The following is a 23,136-nucleotide window of genomic DNA, read 5'->3' on the forward strand; positions in this document are numbered from 1 at the left end:
CAACTGGTCAGCATCAGGCCAATCGAAGGTGGAGATTTGTTCTGTATTTACCTAAAATTATGGTAGATCATCTTTTAAAATCAAATATTGGACAGTTCAGGCAAACATAGCAGGGACTTTTATGCATGGCAAAAACATACATTGGTGTTTTTATGCATGTTCATGACACTTTGATACCAAGCAAATCTAGGCTAAATCATGGCAGCTAGCTATATAATTAGATGAAGTATTAATGAGTTAAGCCTGTATCATTGGCATAAACTCTCTCTGAACACTGAAAAATTCATGCCTCCCTTTTCAAAATGAGGGATATCAATTATATATCAATATAGAATAAAGTTTACAATCTTCAGTATATAGTGCCATGACCTTTTGCATACATGCAAGTGACTATAACAATCCCTAGATCACAATATGGATTATACGCTTCTTTTCCAATCACATATCTCATAATATTCCATGTTATAGTAACTTATGAATATTTGATCTCCTTTATTGGACAGTGTGATATTGTGATTTATAGGAAAAATTTATATTTGGTCATTTCCATGACCAGATATGTTGCTCATATATACTTGATCTTCATCCACAGTTTTTGGTTCATAGCTCCCAAAACCCTTGGAATTTCCTGAGCAATAAGAGCAAAATATCGATCCCATGTTCTCAGTTCCTGAAAACACTTCAGAGAAAGTGACTTTTGGGTGGGAGCTGGTTGCCAGAAGAACCAACCATGTTGAAACTTTCAGTCCCACCCCTTGATTTCTCGGAAGGGGAGAGGGGCTGGAAGCTGAATCAATTGCCAATGGCCAATGATTTAGTCAATTATGACTATGCAATGAAGCTTCCATAAAAACCCCAAAGGATAGCCTTTTGCCCTTTTTTGGAGAGTTTCCATATCAGGGAAACAGAAGGCTTCTGCGTGCCACCATGCCAGCTCCACGAAGACAGAAGCTCCTTTGTTGGGGATCTTGCCCTATTTATCTCTTCATCTGGCTATATTTTGTAATATCCTTTTACAATAAATGGCTAATCTATTGAGTAAATGGGTTTTCCTGAGTTCTATGAGCCACTCTAGCAAATTAATTAAGCTTGAGGAGGGGGTTGTGGGAACCTCTGATTTGTAGCCTGTGGGTCAAAAACACAGGTAATGCCCAGAGCTTAAGACTGGCATCTGAAGTGGCAGTGGGGTGGTCTTGAGGGACTGAGTCCTTTACACGTGGAATCTGATTCTATCTCCAGGTAGATAGTGTCAGAAATGAGTTGAATTCTCAGACACCTTGCTGGCTTCCAGGAATTGCCTGTAGGTGTGGGGAAGCCTCCACACACACAGGCTGGAACTGGGTCCGGGAACCCTCTTTAGATAGTAAACAATTAAAGACAGGGTCTTAGTCTTTTTCATACTTGTGTTTCTCGGTGCCTGGCTTGACATCTTGACCGTAGTAGGTGTTTCATTTTTCTTTTTAATGAATGAAAGATTCCTAAGTAATTTTGAAGTCAGAATAGGTCTTTAAAATCTCATATACTTAGTAGGGGCCTTAACAAACAATAGATCAAAGAAAGAAGAAAATACAAGAGAATGATATGAAAAAGAAGCTCACCCACTTCCCAAATGCTAACACTGAAGTTCATTCAACAGATATTTTTTTGAACAAGTGCTATGTGCTAGGCACAAGGTTCTATGTTGGAATAATTGGTGAACAAACCTCTGCCTTTGTTTACATTCTGATGCGGAAATGACCATCCAGTCAGAGAGAAAGGAGTATAAGGGTTTATATGAGAGATTATTACAAGAGAGCAAAAGAGTCTAGACATATTTGAATTGTGTTTTATGAAAATGTAAATGGAGTCTGATTCACCATGGCTCTTCTCTTCCATAGAGAAGTCAGCCCAAAATGTACTGCTAGCCCAACACTGAAGGGAAAGCAAAAACAGTAAATCTATGTATTTATTTTAATTCACTATATGAACACTTCAGACAGGGAATATTGCATCTTAGTTCTGGGATGGAGACTTAATGCTAAATTTAAAATCATTGCCAGTATCAGGGTAAACGGTGAACATAGTACCATGAGGGGTACTCAGTTGACTGCCAACATCTCTATTAATTGATATTTAGGAAAGCTGTACATTTCTCCACTAGGATGGGTACCGTAGGCCTCTGCTTTTATTTTTTCTGCTTTGGTCTTAACTCAGCTCCATAAATCTGTATTTTTGACTGTTATACCCCTCATGAAGAACCAAGCCCATCTTATTTTTTAAGTCAGTCCTGAAAAATTCTAAAACACATACAGTAGCCTCCACCCAGTGTCCATGGGAGTCTGAGTTAAGTTATACTCACTAGACCCAATATAATTGGTCTGTCTCACTCTGAGACTCCTTCAGCACCAACTAGGCAATCCAGTTTCATAGAGGTGAAGCTTAGGGCCCAATTGTCCCCAAGTTGCATCACTTTCAATTCCTGGGTTGATCCAACTCTCATGACTGGGCTTCTCTGTGGGGCCCCACTGTGGCTTGCCCAGTCTCCCTGTAGAGCTGAACACTCTACCTTGAAGCCCAACATGCCCGGTTGAGGTCCAGTTCTTGCCTTCACCTTTCCTATGTCAGCATCCTGCCTTCTTGTTGAAGCTCAGTTGCATCCTGCTTCAGTATGTCTATTTTTGCCATAATCTTCTACCTCAAATTGCTCAGTGATTATGTCTTCTGGGGGAGATATACTCTTAAGTGAATAATTGCAACACATGATAAAATTGATGCGAAGCATTCCTAGAGCATTAAGAGGAGCAGCTAATTCTGGCTGAGGGAGTAGGGCTAGTGGAGAGTCAGGGAAGATTTCACAGAGAAGGTAAGAGATAGCTTAAGCCTAGAAAAATGAACAGGAGTTTTGCAGATGGGGAAGAGTGTTCAGAACAAACTGGACCAAAGGAAGATCATTCCAACGTATGTTAGAATCCTTTATGTTGAAGGTCACAGACTACACAACTCGAATTGGCATGAGTCAAAAGATGGATAGGGCTGTGTTCAGGTATAGTTTGATCTAGGGCTCAGACAATGTTATCAAGATTCTGGCTCCATTTTTCTATGACTTTCTCAGCTCTGCATTTCTTCATCTTTAGGCTGGGTTTGCCCATGGAATCCAAATGACAGCAATAGTTCCAGACCTCATACCTGCACCCACCACTGTCGAGGAGAAATGTGGCAAAAGTCTTAAAATTCATTTTTGTTCACTAGACTTGATTGGGTTATATACTCATCACTGAATTTATTATTTAATTGATGGAAAGGAGATAAGGCTTCAGCCGATCTGGAACTATGCCCCAAACTGGAAGTAGGCCAATCCCATCTTAATCACATGGCTAAGAATGGGGGAGAGTTAAGTTCCTCAAGGGGATGTCAAAATGTCATTGCCAGGGGGCTTCCCTGGTGGCGCAGTGGTTGAGGGTCTGCCTGCCGATGCAGGGGACACGGGTTCGTGCCCCGGTCCGGGAGGATCCCACGTGCCGCGGGAGTGGCTGGGCCCGTGAGCCATGGCCGATGAGCCTGCATGTCCGGAGCCTGTGCTCCGCAACGGGAGAGGCCACAACAGTGAGAGCCCCGCGTACTGCAAAAAAAAAAAAAAAAATGTCATTGCCAGGAAAGGAGGGATGGATAATGGCCGTTAACAATATCCTCTGTAAAAGGGCTGGAAAGTGCTTGAGGTGTGGTCTTATTTTATAATTGGGAGATTTAGAATTTATAATTGGAGAGTAGGGAGACCTTGGAAGTGTAGCCACTGATGAGAGTGAAAGGAAGGCAGGACTCCTACTGAGAAGGGTAATGCTGAATTAGTCAATGTAAACACTATGTTGCTGGAGCAAATAGCCTCCAAACCGTAGTGGCTTAAGGAAGACAGAAATGAGTTCCGATTCAAGTAACAGCCACGAGGAAAATCGTGACTTTGCTCCATGTGGTCGCTCAGAGATTGGGTCCCTTCCTTTTTGTTGTTTCGCATTCCCTGGGGCATTGACTTTGCAAGCATGGTTGACATTGAAGCCATATCCAAGTTTTAGCTCTTGGGATAGAGAAAGAGAACGGCCAGGGTAGCAATTTCCTTTTAAGTAAGTGTACGTATCACTTCAGCTCATTCCATTGGTAAAAATTTAGTCAAATTTTGACCACACAGTCACAAGGGAGGCTAGGAAATGTGGACTCCAGCTGGGGTTCAGGTGCAGCACATGTACCCAGGAAGAAGGAGAGAATGGATTTGAGAAGCAAAGAGCAATTTGCCTCAGATGCTAAAAAATCTGGTGGAATTATTGGGTAAAGTAAGGAGTCGCATGAGATGATCAGATTCAGGTTTAAAACATTTCCCTTGGGCGTGAAAGGAGGACTGAAGTGAAAGAATCACCAGCTGAGAAGGTGTTGCAGTCACGCAAATGTGCAATGTTGAAGGCCTGAGCCAAGGTTTCCTTGGAGATAAAGTAAAAGAGGTGAACTACTTGACCTCGAAGACGTTTTCCACTCTTCGCATCTGTCTTCTAGGGTATGAGTCGCTGCTAAATGCCGTGGGTCTAAGCCAATTTTAAAAATGAGTGCTGGGCTTTCCTGGTGGCGCAGTGGTTGAGAGTCTGCCTGCTGATGCAGGGGACACGGGTTCATGCCCCGGTCCGGGAAGATCCCTCATGCCGCAGAGCGGCTGGGCCCGTGAGCCATGGCCACTGAGCCTGCGTGTCCGGAGCCTGTGCTCCACAACGGGAGAGGCCACAGCAGTGAGAGGCCCGCGTACCACACACACACAAAAAAGGGGGGCTTACCCACACCCATGCATTCGGTGGGTGTTAATAAAACACCAAATGCTATCAGGAGCATGATAGGCTAGACATGTCACATGATTCCTGTCACATGATAGGATAGACAGCATCCAATTTCTGCTATTTCCAGTGCGATACATAATTGAATTAGGGTGTTATCGAAGTGGGAAATGGCGGGGCTCAGCCACTTACTAGCTGTGCAGCGGAGGAGGCTTGGTTTCTCTGACCTGTATTTCCTTCATCTGTAAACAGGGAACTAACACTCTCTGAAAGCGTGGTGGGAATCAATGAAATAACCTGTGTGAGAGTCAGGTGCTCAACAGGGAAAATCAATACACATCCCTTTCCATCCAGTGCATGTTTGTAAATGTGTCTTTGTCCTTAAGAACATCTCCGTGCTGATCTCAGAGGGAAAGAGAGTAGATTTTTTTTTTTTTACCTAGATAGTCCAAAGAGGACTGGCCCTCTGTCCTAACTCAGCCTCATTACCCTCGGGGTGCCTGGTGACTGAAGATCCACAAGCTCCTTGCAGCTGGCAGAGGAAATTCATTTTTTCCTGTCATAATAACAAAGTGCAGAACGGCAGGCCGGGCATAGTTTCGTATGGGAAAACCCACAGAAAGGGACAGCTGAAAGAAGCTGTGCTTTTCTCCGATATTTCTTGTCAGGGACAAGCATCCTCAAAAGGAAGAAAAAAAAAAAAAAAGAGAGAGAGAGAAAAAAAATCCCTGTTGAATGTGGATGTCTCATTTCTAGGGACAAAATGGCTTTGCCCTCACATCCTCTTAGCCTGCCTTTTGCTGAATGATACCTAGTCCGAACTCCTGGAAAGCAGTTCACTTGGCAACCTTTCTCTTTGACGGGCTTGTCTTAGAGCACATCAGCAGCTCAGATAACTAAACATGCCATTGTTTTGATTTGCCCTAGGAAACATCTCCTAAGAAATCAAATTCCTGGGTCCACTGCCTAAGTCCTCGGTGTGGCAATTTAACTGAGGAAAATTAAGAGAAGAGAAACTAGATGGTTTTTTCTTTTCTTTCCAGAACAAATTAATGGCTGTAAATGGGTGTATATGCTTATTTGCAACTGCACACAAACATCTCTGCATACAGTGAAATGCTTACAGGAAATTAAGCCTAGGTCTTCAAGAGGCAGGATGAAATCCACAGCTTGTGAACATAGCTGCTTGGGTGCTGATGGGGTTCAAAATACCCCCAAATATGTCCCCTTGTCATATTGAATATTTTAAGCTTAAGGAGTCTGATTAAACCACAGAAGCAGGAGGTCCTTCTGATTCCCGCCTGCACCCTGCCACCTCCCACCTTTATCCCCTAAAGCAGGTCATAAACGCTCATGTGAGAGGTGCCCTCTCTATCCAGAGGAAAGGAGCATTTTTATCTCCAAAGACAAAGAATCCTCACAAACAGGCCTTGCTAAGTTTCCCAAGTTTACTACACTTACGTCATACTCCTTAACCTGTCACAGCGCTCCACAACTGTCCACGCTTCAGCAAACCTAGGGTAAGAATACACAAGTCTGTTTCTCTAGGTCTTCATTTCCTGATGATGGCTCCCTTGTCACACAAAACTTACATAAATTTGTATGCTTTTCTCCTGTTAATCTGTCTTTGTCCGTTGAATTTTCAGACCCAACTGGAAACATAAGAGGGCTGAGGAAAACATTTTCCTCCCCTACAGTGGCTTCCTTACCAGTGAGCAAAGTTTCCCTTAAAAATACACGATATTAAGGGCTTACCTGGTGGCGCAGTGGTTGAGAGTCCGCCCGCCGATGTGGGGGACACGGGTTCGTGCCCCGGTCCAGGAGGATTCCACATGCCGTGGAGCGGCTGGGCCCGTGAGCCATGGCCACTGAGCCTGTGCGTCTGGAGCCTGTGCTCCACAACGGGAGAGGCCACAACAGTGAGAGGCCCACGTACCAAAAGAAAAAAAAAAAAAGTACACGATATCCTGAGAAGAAATGATTATAAAAATGTAAGTACGAACGATGTTAACACATAAAGCAGCAGTATAATGCCTTTTGACACAAAAGAAACTTGACGATGAAAAGTGCTCCAGGCCCCTTGGGGGGAACATGAAGAGGAGCAGGGCAGCCTCCTCCATTGCAGCACAGAGTCCGCGATACTTTTCGGGGCCCACAAAAATCGATTACATTTCCCAAAATGGGAAAAAAAATGTTGACATATTTAAAGTTTAATAATCAGGGGACTTCCCTGGCGGTACAGTAGTTAAGACTCTGCGCTCCCATGCAGGGGGCCTGGGTTCGATCCCTGGTCCGGGAACTAGACGCACAACCAAATAAATATTTAAACAATAAAAACAAATAAAGTTATATAATCATCTGTTGATATTATTCTGGTGGGAGGGGCCTGCAAAGGCTAAAGTGCTCAGAGGACCACAAAAGTAATCATGTGGACCTAAAAGGGGTCAGACTTTATTTGTTCCTTTGTTTGTTTTGCGGTACGCGGGCCTCTCACTGTTGTGGCCTCTCCCGTTGCAGAGCACAGGCTCCGGACGCGCAGGCTCAGCGGCCATGGCTCACGCGCCCAGCCGCTCCGCGGCATGTGGGATCTTCCCGGGCCGGGGCATGAACCCGTGTCCCCTGCATCGGCAGGCGGACTCTCAACCACTGCGCCACCAGGGAAGCCCAGGGGTCAGACTTTAAACCCAAAATATAAAAATGAAGGAAGATAAAACTAGTAAAGTTTTAAATGGAATATTGTATTTAGTAATTTATAATCCACAATGAAATCTCATGACTTTTATGGAAAAGCAGTTTAGATTTCTGCAGATTGATAAACGATTATTTTCACTTTCAACACCAAATGTTAATATTAATCTAATTTGAGACTCTTCTTTCCTTAACTTAGAATGAGTCAACACGAAGTTCTCTTACCCTGTCATATCATCAACTTCCCAGTTCTCCCGACACCCTGAAATCCTTGATTTCCCTCCTGGTGGTGAGGAACACACACCTCTGGGTTAGTCGCTGGTGTTCAGTGTTGACCAGCAGGGGACGCTAGAGAACAATCCCGGCCCCGTGGTCTCTGCAGAGGAGGTGGAGGAACTGCAGAGTAAACCCTCTGAGAAAACTAAAGCCTTGGTGGGCAGTCAGGGCTTCGAGGACCCACCCAACACAGGAAGTCTAACTTATTGTGGAGGGATGAGCCGTTCTGGGCTTAGAGATTAAGAAGCAAATGTAAATGATGGCCCATGTTTCCGAAGTTTCTGTGTTTCGGTGAATCGTATGTGGACCTTAGATCTTAGGGCCCCAGCAAGCCCGTTTCCTCCTGTTGACCCATGGCCTGGCAAAGTCTGAATGAGAAGAGGCAGGAATCTGATTGACTCTCCACCGTCCTACAAGAGACTGAAGCCCTTCTGATGAAATGCTGGGTCTCAGACTGCTTGTAAGGGGGTGAATGTTGTGTTTTCTTCAAGCCTGTTTTGAAGGACAGCAAGATTTAATTTTGAACTCTAGTCTGGCCTAGAGAATAACTCTCTGAAAGAATTCCGGTAACAACGAACAAATGGAAACTTCAGACCAGCTCTGTGTTTTCTCCCTGATGATTTCATAAAGTGCTGCGGAGGCCGCAGCTGCCTGGTAACAATTCCAGGCAGCCTTTGGGTGTGGGGGGGGGGACCCGCGGCAGCTCAGTTAAATGGCTGGTTTCAGGAACTTAGTCTTAAAGGGGCATTTGCTGTCTTGCTGCAGCCTATTGTGTTAAAGAGGTTTTTTTTGGGCGGGGGAGGGGGGTTGGGGTTTTTTTTTTTTTTTTTTTTTTTTGGCCCGATTGTAAATGTTTTGAATTTAAAAGACACCCAAATTCATTAAATGTGTGAAATGATGGGAAAAAAAGTGTGAAATTGTAACAGTCGGTTTGTAGTTGATTAATAGAAATCTCTTCTAACAATCCCCAGAACCTTCCGGGGGTCATTGGAACAGAGCAGCTGTAGAGACAGCAGGAGTGATTTTGACACTACCCCGTGAGGGTTGTGCAAAGTTCCAAACAAGTGGGCAGAGTCCCATGCACTCCGCACTCTCCTCGGCCTCTCACAGATGATTGGCTACAAGGTCAAATTAATATGCCGATCCACCAGCAAGGTGCTGCTTTGCTCTGGGTCTTGGAGGGGTTTATTTTTAAGATACATTATGGTTTCATAAAGGATGAATCACTTAGAATAAACTGGCCACTTTGGCCGCAGGTAACTCTTCGCTCAGGGCCAGTCTGATTTCTGAACTTGACCATCTGTGCCACAAGCAGAGATTCATAATTTGGTGTGTGGCAGCGACTTTGGGGTGTCCTGAGAGGGGGCTATTTAATGAGCACCAGACTTGGCAATGGACTGGAGTCTCCAGTTCCCTGTTCGCCACACTACCTCTGCTGCAGACCGGCCTTGACAGGGGCAACGAGGGGAAAGTCAAACATCGCCTTTCTTTAGGGCAGCACATTTTTCCATAATTTTTGGCCTCTGCCCACCCCAAACCTGTAGTGTTTTTTTTCTCTTTGAAACCCTGCTGCAGGCTACCATTCTGAAGTTAAAGGATTTTGCCTTCGAAGAGGTACAAAGGAAACATCAAAGTAAATGTCCTCACAGTGACATAAGGATAGAATAATGGTGACCTAGCAGCTAGAGACTTGGCCAAATGCTGAAAGTAATTCACGCCACTCACTAACAATGGGGGATGTGTGACAATGATATATACCAGGAGACAAGGACAACCACTTCGCAGGGCTTCGATGCCCCACAAACCCAATTGTAGGCAGATCAATACTGTCATAAGACAATTATCAAAGACCATCAGCACCTCATATTTTCATACCATAAACAGCTCAAGGCGCCAGGGATGGCTTTCCTACAGAAAGCACATAGCATAAATTTGAAGGGTGTGAAATTGACATGATTAATAATTATAGTTATTAGCACATGTGCCAGCTGCTCATGTATGGTTTATCCCTTGATTTATGGTGCCATAAATGCCCATCTCTCCCTCTGATGCCGAATCAAGGGGGCACACAACTGTGGGCAGAATGAGTCTTTCTCATTGCCAGGAGTTTCATCACAAATACAAGAAAAAAGTGGGTTGAAAATCACCCTGGATCTGGAGACACCTCGGTGAGAGAGAAGCTGCCTTTTGTTTGCATGGCTGCTTTATCGGCTGCTGAAACCTGTCTGTTCAATGATCTCAAAGCCTTTGAAGTTTGGACTGCAGCTAACAAGGGGCTATAGTTTTCCAGCCCCCCTCACTCCTTCGAGCTGTTGCCAGGCTGCAAACAATCACTATACATATTACAGATGAAACCACTAGGGCCAACAATGGAAGAGGCAAAAACTAATCTTTAGGATGCCAAAAGTTAAAGCTTTTGCTGTCAAATGCAACTTGAGAGGGGTTTTTCTGGACTTTAGTAAATGTTTTAATTGTTTCATGTGGTTATAAACAGATCTGGATATTCCTGGTATATCAGAATACTCTTTAAAACCTGGTTCCTCAGCAGTCATCGTCTTTGGGACAAAGGGACAACTCTAGGAGCCAGTACAGACCCAAGCCTAAACATACAAATTTCTCTCAACATTCATTTCCTCGTGAATGAATAATATCAATTGCTACTCATGACTTATATAATGTTAAATTACAGATTCGAGATAAAAATAAAGGATAGTAATGAACATGAGCTCTGTTAGCTGTTTGAATAGCTTTCTTTACTTTTCATATTAAAAAATAAGAAGAAACTAGGTAGAGGATGCAGACAAGTATATTTTTAATTTTAGCATCATAATTATGCAAGTACATTTAAGACATGTAGAAGGTAAACAAATATGATAGAAAGGAATGCTTTTATAAAAGGCAAAACTTAAAACTTGCTATCCAAATATGGAGATTATGGGATGCATCAAACATTGCTAAAGATGAATGAAAATGTCCTTTACAGATCTCCCCAGCAGGCCAACAAAGAGGCATCAAAAGTCGTGAAGACTTCTCCTCTCTTGCCATGCTCCTCATATCCTGGCAGCCTGGCTTCAGAGGTCTATGGCTGGCCCAGCAGGGAGAGTCTGAGCAATGGAGGCTGCCCCCCTTTCCATCCTACCTGGCTCAGGAATTCACCTTCAGCAGCTCCCACTCCTAATCCAAGACCAGGATCTAAGGATAATTTTTCCTACTAATAGATTAACTTTGATGGAACAAGCATATCCTCACAGAATTTCAAAATAATGCATACTGACTTTTTTTAGCCCTGGAAAGAACTCAAATTCCCAAGTATTAATCAGATAATGATATGTACACAGTGCTATATTTTAAATGGATAACCAGGGCTTCCCTGGTGGCGCAGTGGTTAAGAATCCACCAGCCAATGCAGGGGACACGGGTTCAAGCCCTAGTCCGGGAAGATCTCACATGCTGCAGAGCAACTAAGCCCGTGCGCCACAACTACTGAAGCCCTTGTGCCACAACTACTGAAGCCCACGTGCCTAGAGCCTGTGCTCTGCAACAAGAGAAGCCACCACAATGAGAAGCCTGCGCCCCGCAACAAAGAGTAGCCCCCGCTCACTGCAACTAGAGAAAGCCTGTGTGCAGCAGCGAAGACCCAATGCAGCCAAAAATAAAATAAATAAAATAAATTTTAAAATTAATTAATTAATTAAATAAGATGGATAATCAACAAGGACCTATTGTATAGCACAGGGAACTCTGCTCAATATTATGTGTAACAACCTGAATGGGAAAAGGATTTGAAAAAGAACCGATACAAGTATATGTATAACTGAATCACTTTGCCGTACACCTGAAACTAACACAACATTGTTAATCAACTATACTCCAGTATAAAATAAAAAGGTTTTAAAAATCAGATAATGATTAGAATACTCCATGAAAACAAAACAGAACAAAAATGTAAAGGCTAGCAGATACTTCCATGGGCTCTTTGAGGACAATAAATGTTCTACTGATGTCTTCAGAAGAAATTTAGAAAAGACTGCCAAACTTTAAGTCTCTTCAAGTTAAAGCGAGTAACCCAAGAAACAACTTAGGTAGCTTCATTATTTCTTTAAGCAAGTAGTGTTTAAAATAAAAATCAATATTTTTCTGACTAATGAATATAAATAAAAATGGGTAAGTCCTTAATCTAAACCTCAGTAAAGATAATGTCAGCAAAGTGTTTAATATTTTAATTAAAAGAAAATTTACAGTAGGAGCACTTTTAAAATGTTACTTGTTTTAAATATAATCCTGTATATATACATTATTAGAAATGCTTTTGAAGCAAATCATTATAGACAGGTCACAGAATTAAACATTATTTCTAAGTTGAAAAAAGAATGAAAAGAAGAATTTAAAAGTAAAATATAATTGTAAAAAGTTAGAATGAATAATGGGTTAGGTAATGAAAACTCATATAATTTATGTTCTGAAAGGGCCAGAGTTGGTTTTTTTTAAGTTTTTAAAGAATTATTTGTATGCAATAACAATTGGGCTGCATGTTCAAATTGTATGATTAAGAATACACATTTTAGTGATAGTAAAGAAAACTACTGTAGAATAGAATAAGTTAATGGATAATTTTCCATGTGATATATTGCATAATTTTGCTGTAAGAGGAGGACATTTCAGGATTAAGACTAATAAAATGTCCTACAAAATACTACACACATAGAGTCCTACACTATTATTGGTCAAAGGGCCATTTCAGATCTCGCCAAAATGCTCTACTCTGCAAATGCCGGAATTAGAGGATACTTAATAAGTGCTTTGAAAAAATTGGATGAATGAATAGTCACTTTTTATTTATTAAGAAGATAAATAAAATGTGATACATTTGAAGAAAAAATGTCTTTTCCCTAAAGCTAAATTATGAGTGAATTTTCTTGACAACATCTAGAAGAAGATAAAGGAATATTTACCTTTAAGACGGTGATAGAAAGAATTGGTCTCCAAATAAGTCTCTGAACTTCAGTTTTCTGAAGAAGAAAAAGAAGGGATGTGAGCAGAGAATTGGAAATATGTCAGAAAGCAAAATCAATACTTTTGTTCTCCTTGACTTGGCACCTTTAATAATTTCCTTCTCATCCATGAGTGAGTCACTGGATTCCCATAAAAAGTGCTCTGAGTCTACATTCTAGAGACTCAGGGAACTGCCCAAGCCCACTGCTACACACTCATTGGTGCCTGCTTGCTTTCCTTGATATCTCTGGTTGCTATTTTATGGCCTCATTCCTAATCTTTCTGTATATGACTCTTTCATAAAGCTGCTTTGCCTTGACTGTTGGGTCTTTGACAGTTGGCTTCATTTTTCGGTTTGGTCTCTCCAACATCCCTTGATTCTGCTGTTCAACCTCAGAGTCAGCAGTGTCTTCTCATTCAAACCCAGCTGGAGCCAGCTTGCCCACAAGGAGAACTCAGATCTTTTGTAATTATCAAAATCTTATACATTATGTCATTTGTGGTAAGATTGGTGGAACAGTGAAGAGGTCCTCCCTATCTGCCCCCTTCTCACCCAAGTGCTCCATAAAATACTTCTTTGGGTTTCCTGATGTTTCTTAGACACATTCAGGTGAGCAGAGAATGGCAGGAGCCATCACTTGAATGTTTGTAGGTCAATTATAGTCTGGGACTTTTATATTGCAAAATTCAGACCTCGTCTCCAAAAGTAAGGAAGCCACCACCTTTATTTTATATGTCTTTGGTTTAGTTTGCTATGACACTTGCTCAAACAGAATGGCCTATCTATGAATTTTGTCTCTTACTTCTTGGTTACCTTTGGAATTGTTTGGTAGGGTACAGCCGAAATAATAGGTTGTGGTTTTGTATTCCAAGGGGAAAACTTTTATTGAATTAAGGCTTCTCTGATTGCAGATTGATTCCCTTAGGTTACTCACCAGCTTATAACTGTGATGAGTCTGAAACTTACCTATAATCTCTAACATGATGTATTGACTGAATCTTTAGAGAGTCCAGGAATCAGTCTATTTTAGGTACTTGAATAGCATTCATAGAGTGTCACACTGGACACTTCAGTGTCCTGAAGGAGTTCAGTACTAGCTTCTAGATCCCTTGATGCATCCTAGGACCTGGCTTCATACAGTAGATTTAATAAAACTGAACCTAATCCATAGCCCAGAAATAATTTTTTGGTGACAGAGAATGAATTAAATAGAATATCAATTCTGACACAATTGGCACATCAAGGAGAAGCAGGTTTAGGATCTGAGTCAATCTCTCTGGGTGGCCACATTTCCTTAAAAGCTGCCAAAGACCAACCTACTAATGTTATTCAATGCTTTTGGAAGTTGAACTATACACATGTGGCCACAGTCTATGCCAATCAACATGTAGTTTGGACTTTGCCGGTGTGGAAGTTCTGTGGGGGGATGGGGGGTAGGTAATCGTTGCTCAGGGGAGGAAGTGTACCAATGAAGATCCAGCCTTGACCTCAACGTATTCACCATATTATTGGGGAAAGTAAGTATAAAACTTATACAACTCTAGAAATCATAAAAATGGTCAAGGAATGTATGATAAATGCCAACTGAGGCACAGATAAAGAAAACTTGCACCTGGAGCTCTGAAAAAAGAGAGATCAGATGAGAGAGTCCAAGGATGGCCTTACAGAATAGATGAGATTTTGCCTTGGTTTTGAATGGAGGGATGGATTTGTCAGAGGAATGTGGAGGGCTCTGCTAGAAAGAATGATGGAGGAGGACTGTTTGGAAGACGGTGAGACGATGTTGACGGAAGCGCAAGGACTAAGGAGTAAGCCATAACATTTGCCAACTCTAAAGAAGATCCACTGCTACCAGCCTATGAGGGGTACCACGTGGCAGAAGCACCCTAGTTTCTATGCACTGCGTGAATTAGACTCAATGAATGTTTCAGTTAAAAAGTTCTTGCTGCTGTTTATTCTATATCCTTCCCAATCATCAAGATATGAGTGTCATTTCTCTGCAATGGCCTGGGTGTCTCTGGATAATAAATCCTGTGCTTGCACCATGTTCCTTGTCTTGCGATTTAGGAGCAGACTCTCAGCGGGGTTGAGCTGCCACCCACAGTACAGAAATAGGACCGTCTTGAGGTGGCGATGTCCAGTCCCCTATTATTCTTCTAGGAAAGATTATATCTTTGTGTCTTTAAAATGGAGAGGTAATAAGCATGACAGAACTATTCCATAGTCAAGGAGGGAACACTGACATACGTCCAAAGGAGTGTGATGAGTTAAACATTTAACTAACTCTAGTTACCTTGACTTAGATTTCCTTATTGGGTGGCTGCAGGTGTGGGTGAACCACCACAGGTATGATGGGCTAAAGGGAACTTCTGCCCCTCTTACAGGTTTCATTTTCTCATTCACTCTCCATGTCTTCTTTCTTGTTGAGGGAAATCTACTCATCAATGTCCTCAGGTCATGATGGTATCACACATGCTCTGTCATCACAGAGACTCTCATGTGGGCTTGAGGGATAATTAGATGCTATTTGTTTCTCTTAGGGGCCAGAGGACTCCTTTGTCACTTTGTCTTTCTGTAGGTTAGACACCCGCCTTTAGATGGTTGCTGATTATCCTTCCAGGAAGTCCTGAAGTCTTGTTAAGTTGGTTTATGTTTCAAGTCCCCATCTTTTAGCAAACTGCTGTTCAGTTCTTTTAATAAGCTTATTACAACCTTGGAGCACCAGAAACTTTAGGTCAAATAACAGTCCCTATTAAGGCATTGTAAAGGGATCTGTAGGGTAAATAAGACATATAAGCTACAATTCCTGCCCTTATGTTGTTACCTGGCTCTTAGTATGACAGTGAACCAGTAAGACAAGCATTTCGTTGGTCCATTACCCTGCATTGCTATCAGGTTGTGAAAATCATCGACTTATGGTAAGTGTTCTTATCACTTAAATAATAATAATAAATAAAAGGGCAGGAGGAAACTCTTGGAGGTGATGGACAGTGTATGGCATTGATTGTGGTGATAGTTTCACGTATGTATAATTATCTCCGATTCATCAAATTGTATACATTAAACACATACGGCTTTTTGTATGTCAATCAGACCTTAATAAAGTGTTTTAAATTTAAAAAAAATAAATAGATCAATAAATACATATGAAACGATTTTTATATTGGTAAATCTATGCAGTAACAACAACAACTAAATCCAAAAAACAAAAAACCAGCCAGCAGAGATGCCAGTGATAAAGGAAATTTACTAGACAGCTGGGATCATACTTACTTAAGTGAAGGGGGGATTACAGTAAATTAATAGGTTCAAAGATCCACCACAGTAGATGGGGTCTAGTCTGGAGTCTTGCTGTTAAATGAGGAATTGAATTTCAGCATTTAGCTTTATTATCAAATGACCTCAGATTTTCCTCATAAGAATGAAACACCCTTAAATATTTTTGTCTGTGTGAAAAGAAACATTAATCTTTATGTCCATTTAGATATTTTTACAATGACACTTGTCTATTCAAGCCGTTTTTCTGAAGACTGTTTATGCTGAAATGGGCATCTGCTCAGCTCACCCAATTCAAAACAAAAATTTGCATAATCTGTATTTGCATAGCAGCAAGTGGGTGGAGTTTAGACAAGTGCACAGATGAACATAAAAATCAAATATGGGCAGGAGGAAACTCAATTTCATTATAAAAAACCATGTTTGTTTAAACATAAAAAAGCTGTGTAAACAATCCAAATGTGTTTACTATTGTTTAGCCTACAAGGCTCCCATTTTGTTCCCATCCTTTCAGCAGCCCAGTTGAACAATGCAAATAAACTTGTGCTGTTCACAATAGATGTCAATTTAAAATGTACTCTTAGAAAAATATAAGAAATAGGATGGAAAAGCCATGAATAGAATGATGTGTGCTCTCTGGAAGAAAAAAGTTAAAGACAATGATTATCAAAAGATATAATTAGAGATTTTTGGAAAATTATTCAGCAGTCAAAATATTAAAAAATTTTAAAAAAATATTTAAAAGTTTATATACAGCAAAATTTTAAGAATTTAGAAGTTGAAGCAAGTAAGAGTAGGCGTGAAAAGGATACAAATGGGAAATGGGGTTAGCGAGAATAACTTAGGGGGACAACATCCCTGTAACAAAGGAAAGAGAAAGATCATAGAGAAGAGTATTAACTTTAAAAAAAAAAGAGTTTTGGCATAAGTAAGATGTTATCTAAAGTGATCCAGTCTCTCTCTCTCTCTCTCTCTCTCTCTCTCTCTCTGTCTGTCTATATATATATATATATATATATATATACACTAGGCCCAAGAAAGTAATACTTGGACACCCGATGTATAACTAGTATGCTGTGGACCTGAATCTTCACAAATGTATTGTCATCTGTGGTCAGCAAATGACACCATAATGTTAGGTCTATCATAACACAAACTGTGTATTAATGGAGCCATTAATCACCATCAAAACTGTATCAGGAGTGAAGATAGCCAAAGAGAGTTTAACTGACAGCAAGTGGCCATAAACCTGTCCAAAAACTAATTTGATTACCATCATACCAGCATCTGTGCCACTTATGAGGGTTCATTTTTGTGATGAAATTAAGTAGACAAGTCATTCATGCGTATAATAGACATCTAAATCATGGTAAACATGTTGCTGGCAACAGAAGTAGTTAAAGAAAGTGGGGGATTGTTTTGGTGTCTGAATGTAGAACCAACTCAATGGAAAGCATCTTTTGCACAACAGTTGGTTACAAAATGCCATCAAAGAAGCTTTGGATGAAGCCACATGCCAAGCAAAAAAGAGATGGATGCAAAGTCAGCTAGGGAGGTTCAGAGGATGTTGGCTGTTTACAAGAAGGAATGTTTTGCCAGGATAAACTCTCACATTTATGGGTCATAAATGTTCCTAGCAAACAATCTGTTTTATTTGGAGACTGTTGGATCAGTTAGATTTTAGTCCTGACAGACAGAATTGCGGGATGTTATATTTAACGACAATCTAGAGAGAGCCTAGAATGTGCATATTCAATGAGAGGAGGAACGAGCTTGGTTACGAAGAAGGACGATGCTCTACCCACTAACTCATCTGGTCAGCTCGCTATTTTTTAAGATTTTAGAATTCCTTATCCAGTTATATAATTTTGTCTCAGAACCAATGTGGCTTTATATTCTGTATATTTTTATTATTCTATTCCTTTACTGAAAGGACCTCCCTTTCCAAAGATCCTAAATTATTCAAGTTATTAGAGAACTGATACTACTCACTGAGCTGGTAAAAAACAAATACATTCCAGTAATTATTTCACAAGGAAAAACCATTCATTTGAAAATAAATACCAGGTACATTTGAAGATAACGAAGAGCAGTTTATTTTAGGTACATGGAATTTTAAAATGATCATATATTCATGCACCAGGTCCAAACAGGCCAGGGTACTACAAATCTAACTTCTGCTTGCTCGATCATCTCATCCTTTGAGACAAAGCCCTATCTCTGTGTACGTGTCGATTTGGTTTGATGGCCGTACATATGTGTGAAAGCTTGGAGGCGAATAAAAGAACTTGAGGAACAGGAAACGTTTCTTCTAATACCAAGACTGAGAGCACTATCCCCCCTGAATATCTCAGGAAAAAAACAGCAAAGGTGACACTCTTCAGCGCCTCCTGAAACATTCTGTGGCTAATACCCAACACCTTGCCGCTGCTGCGAGGCAGCCCCAAGCCCGAGAAGCTGCCTGCTGTTCACAGGCTGATGCCTTGTATGCCTCCGCTTCTTACCTGAGTTTGCAGATGGGCCATTTCCCAGGTGGGCCTGGCCAAACATTCCTCATTAATCATGACTTAAACCTCTCTCAGTGGGAAGACCTCAGGTTAGACATCATTTGGAAACAAATTGGGTGAAAAATAGCTCTGACAATAGGAGCCCACACGGAATTCCCCTGTGAGAGCTTCCGCGGTGTGAAAACAGTCTCTTCCAAGACGCTAAATGATCTGTCAGTTAGGGAATGACATTCTAATCCAGTTTTATGTCATATGCAGCTTGAAACAGTTGCTGCAAGCTCCAGCCTTTTGCTGCTTTTATGTTTGCAACTCTCTAGGCCCTCTTAATTTACAGAGAAGGTTTGGGTTCGGAACTGAAAAGATGTGTATGTGTGTGTGTGTGTATTACATACAGCAAACACACATATGCATAGGCACACAATAGCAAACAAAGTACCTGGCCATATGTTGCCTCACTAAAAATGATACTTGCTCAAATATCCTGGTGAAACCAGAAGAATCACAAGGGTACAAGCTCTAAACCAAATGATCCTCTGTGATAGAAAAACTAAACTAAAGACCTGGAATCATGACATCGTGATTTATCCTCTGCGTGTGAAAAACTCAGCTGCTTTTCCTCAAATGCTTTTCAAGCTTTAGAGTCTTGGGATAAATTTATTCTTCCTGAGTCTCTTTTCTTCAAAGTAACTGTATGTTTGCCTTAAAGTGACAGATGGCTTTTCCATCACATTTTGCCATTATTTATACTAACAGATTGCATCTGAATTGACTGTAAACCAATGTATTTTGTCTTCCCTCTATTATAATTCTCATCCTAGGCTGATCCAGGGGGAGAAAAATAGAAGACAAATGCCCACCCGTGTACTCTTGGCACCAGGATTCCATTTGGAAGAATAATTCTTTCCAGAGCACAAACCATGGTCACTCTCCTGTCTCGAGTTAGCCCAGGAAAATCCTTTTAGAAGGAGGTTGGAGGAGCACGTGGCCCGGGAAAGGGCAAAAGACATCAATCACTCAGTTTGTTATAATCCAGAGAATCTTAGGCAACCCATAATGTGGCCATATTCCTTAGCTTAGGCACAGCAGCCCACTTATCTGATCTACAGAAGTCAGGGGTGAGAAAATTCTCTACCTGCCCCCTTAGGGCTTTGCGAAGGGCTTCTCTGAGTTTAACTCTTGAGGGCATCCTAGTCCTGGGGTTAGAGTTTCCTCCATTTCCCTCTTGCCTTGACTTTCAGACACTGTGCATGAAGGATGTTTCCTGGCTTACCACTTCGAGGTGGACCTGGCAAGACAGAGTTTTGTAACCTGGCACTTAGAAGTTTTAACATTCAGTACTTTTATTTGATTTTGGTGTGAGAACACACCTTGACTATTTAAATCACCAATGTGAGGGTTCAGTGCGGGTTGAGAAGCACACACTGGATGAGTGGAGATGGGGTGTTGCAGGACTCAGGGGTTGCCCCTACTTATCATCAGGGGAAGCAAAGACAGTCCTAAGTCAGAGGCTGGGCAGGGTGCCATTAGTTTGTCTCATAAGACTAATAAAAGTGGGTCATTGATAGGGTCTCCTGCTTTGGATGATTTGAAAAACCATATGAATATTTATTTTTAAAATTCATCTCAATATTGTACTTGTCACTATGGACTTGTTGTTTATTCTCTCATATGCATGTTTCCTTTTGGTGGTACTCGTCCAGGCTGCATCTCCTCCATGAGCTCCAGACCCTAGTTATGTAGCAACGATCACCTACTGGATAGCTCGACTTGGCTGTCACAGAAGCGTTTCTAATTTAACATATCTAGAATTAAGTTCCTCATTTTTCTTTCTTCCCCATTACAGCAAATGACAACATTGTATATTCGGTTACTAAAGCTAAATAAAGGAATCATTCTGTATTCTTCCCCTTCCATAATCCTTCATATAAATCTATTAGCAAGCCTTGTCTGTTCCCCTTCCCAAATGCCCCTGGAATCTTTCCAGTTTGCAGTAGATGGACAAGAGGATGTGTTGGTGGAGAGTGATAACACCAGGGATTAATTGCCCCCTACCAGTTTTAGCACTCTGTTAAGTTCCTTGGAATTTAAACACAGCCCAGGGAAAAAAGGAGAGTTTAAAACTTCAATTGGGATCTAATGAACTCATTCTAAGATATATGGTATTGGCTCAAGAACAGACTAATAGGCCAACAGAACCAAAACGAGAGCTCAGAGAGTAACCTGTGACTACAAGGGAACTACAAATAAACAGGAAAAAGATGGACTGTATAGTAGTATTAATTAGTAGTATTTTTTTAATGTTTATTTATTTATTTGGCTGCGTAGGGTCTTAGTTGCAACACAGGGGATCTTCATTGCTGCATGCGGGATCTTTAGTTGCAGCATGTGGGATCTAGTTCCCTGACCAGGGATTGAACCCAGGCCCCCTGCATTGGGAGCATGGAGTCTTAGCCACTGGACCACCAGGGAAGTCCCCAGTAAGGAGCATTAATTAACTAATTAATTAATTAATTAAAACTTCCATTAACTGAGATAAATCTATGCCACCAGCAGAAATGTAGGCTTAGAATAAAAATTAAACTGAATTTTAAAATTGAATTAAATTAAATATTAAAAATACCTCATATCCTTGCATCCCTAAACTTGTGGAATGAGGTTTATGTTTACTACAAGAGTAGCTTTAGGATGGAGGGAGGGAGGAACTCTTCTATTCCATGTGAAGCTATGGGACTTAACTGAGAAATCAAGAGAGGAAATGGGAAGGGAACTAACATTTATCAAACAGCTGCTATGTGCTAGGCACTGTACTAGATTTCATAGTTATTTTCTTATTTAATTTTTATAACATTATCATGTATAGGTGCTATTTATCCTTGTTTTACTAATGAGGAAACCAAGGAAGCTAAAGCAACTGACCCAAGGTCATATTCATTGATTCCTTTATTAATGTATCCACAAGTATCAATCAAGTAGCTACTCCCTGTCAGATGGCTTTTCCAAGCACTGGGGGATACAGTGGTGGACAAAGTTGACCAAGGCCCTGACTCTAGATAGCATTTTCTGAAGGCAGAAAACCGTCAATACAGTTTATAAGTGAGCATACATATTAAAGTAATTTCTGAAGAGGAAATGCCGTGAAGAAAGGGTAGAAAGCTAATGAGAATGATGGGGAAAAGGCAATCTTAGGGAAGAGTATCCCAAACAGAGGCAAGAGCAGATGCAAAGGCCCTGAGGTAGCAACCAGTGTAGCATGTTTAAGGGACAGAAAGAAGACTATTGTGACCTAAGCACCGAGAGCAATGGATAGTGTGGTGGAAGATGAGGTCAGAGGTAGAAAATATATTACAGTCACCTCCTGTGCTGAAACCTAGGTCATATTTTTTAATGGCACTGAATAATAGGGACTTATTTGATGAGTCTTCTCTTAATGGAAGTTTTTTTCCCCTCCAATTATTTACGTTCACAATGAATAATTGAATGAATTCTCTTATTCCTCTTGTCTTATAAGGTCAAGGGAACTAAGAGAAGATTAAACTTAAGCAAGCCGGGTTTTGCAATATTTATATTTAGTAATAGACTTTGAGGGGGAGAAGGTTATAAACACTGATTGCAGTCAGAATTTGGAAAGATAATTGTTTTGGCTTTCTTCATTTAAAATTACTCCTTCTTGAGAGCACATCTTCCTTTTACTTCTGATTTTCTCCAAAGGCAAAAAGAAGCCACAATGTTGAATAAACAAGAGGTTGTAAAGCAGAAATTGTGTAAATCTGGGCAAGTCATCAAGGCTGAAATGGAGCCGGAATTGAGAAATTGAGTGATATCTAGGTTGTTAGATAGTTCCAAGTTAAATTTCCAAGGGAATGATATCGAACATACAGAGATTTCCACCCCTTATTTCCACATTCTTAATAAACAAGCATGCAGAAGACAAAATTATTCTAATTTTAACATATTTAAAAAATTTAAATCACAGAGATCTGCATTGTTCTTTGTGGACTTCTAGGCTCCCCAAATATTTAATATTATAAAAGTGTCCATGAGATTTTTACATGGAATTACAGACTGACATGGTTCTCTACAAATTTGCTGAAACCTGAATTAAATCTAAATCTAAAAATCTATCTACCAACTGAAAAGCTGATCCTTTTTTTTAAACAATTCCCACTGACCCTTGTACAAACATATATCACTAATTCATGGGAATTAACCTTGCCAGTGTTGGGACAGCTTGGCACCCCACATCACAAAGTGGCTGAGTCCTGTGGTGGGATGAGGAAGAAAACAAACAACAAGGAATTTCACCTCCATGAAGAGTGGAGATACTGATACCATGTGACTGGGTGTCGCTTTTTAAATTAAATAAAGGTATTGAGATGATGACCATAGCTCAGGCTCACCAGGGTCTGGGTTCCTCCATCGCCCCCTGAATTCTCAGCTTGTCCTGGATTCCAGTGTAGAGAAGGATATTGACACATAAACAATTAGCTTTTTAAAAAGTAGAATGAAAAAGAGGGCTGGAAAGAATCACAAGCACCAGCTAGGGAGACTCTAGTGAGGGTGTGAGTGCAGAATGGGAGAGTGCAGTTAAGACTTCACAGATGCTGGGTCT

This window comes from Mesoplodon densirostris, chromosome 12 (assembly GCF_025265405.1).
Source record: "Mesoplodon densirostris isolate mMesDen1 chromosome 12, mMesDen1 primary haplotype, whole genome shotgun sequence".
In the NCBI taxonomy this organism is placed as follows: domain Eukaryota; kingdom Metazoa; phylum Chordata; class Mammalia; order Artiodactyla; family Ziphiidae; genus Mesoplodon; species Mesoplodon densirostris.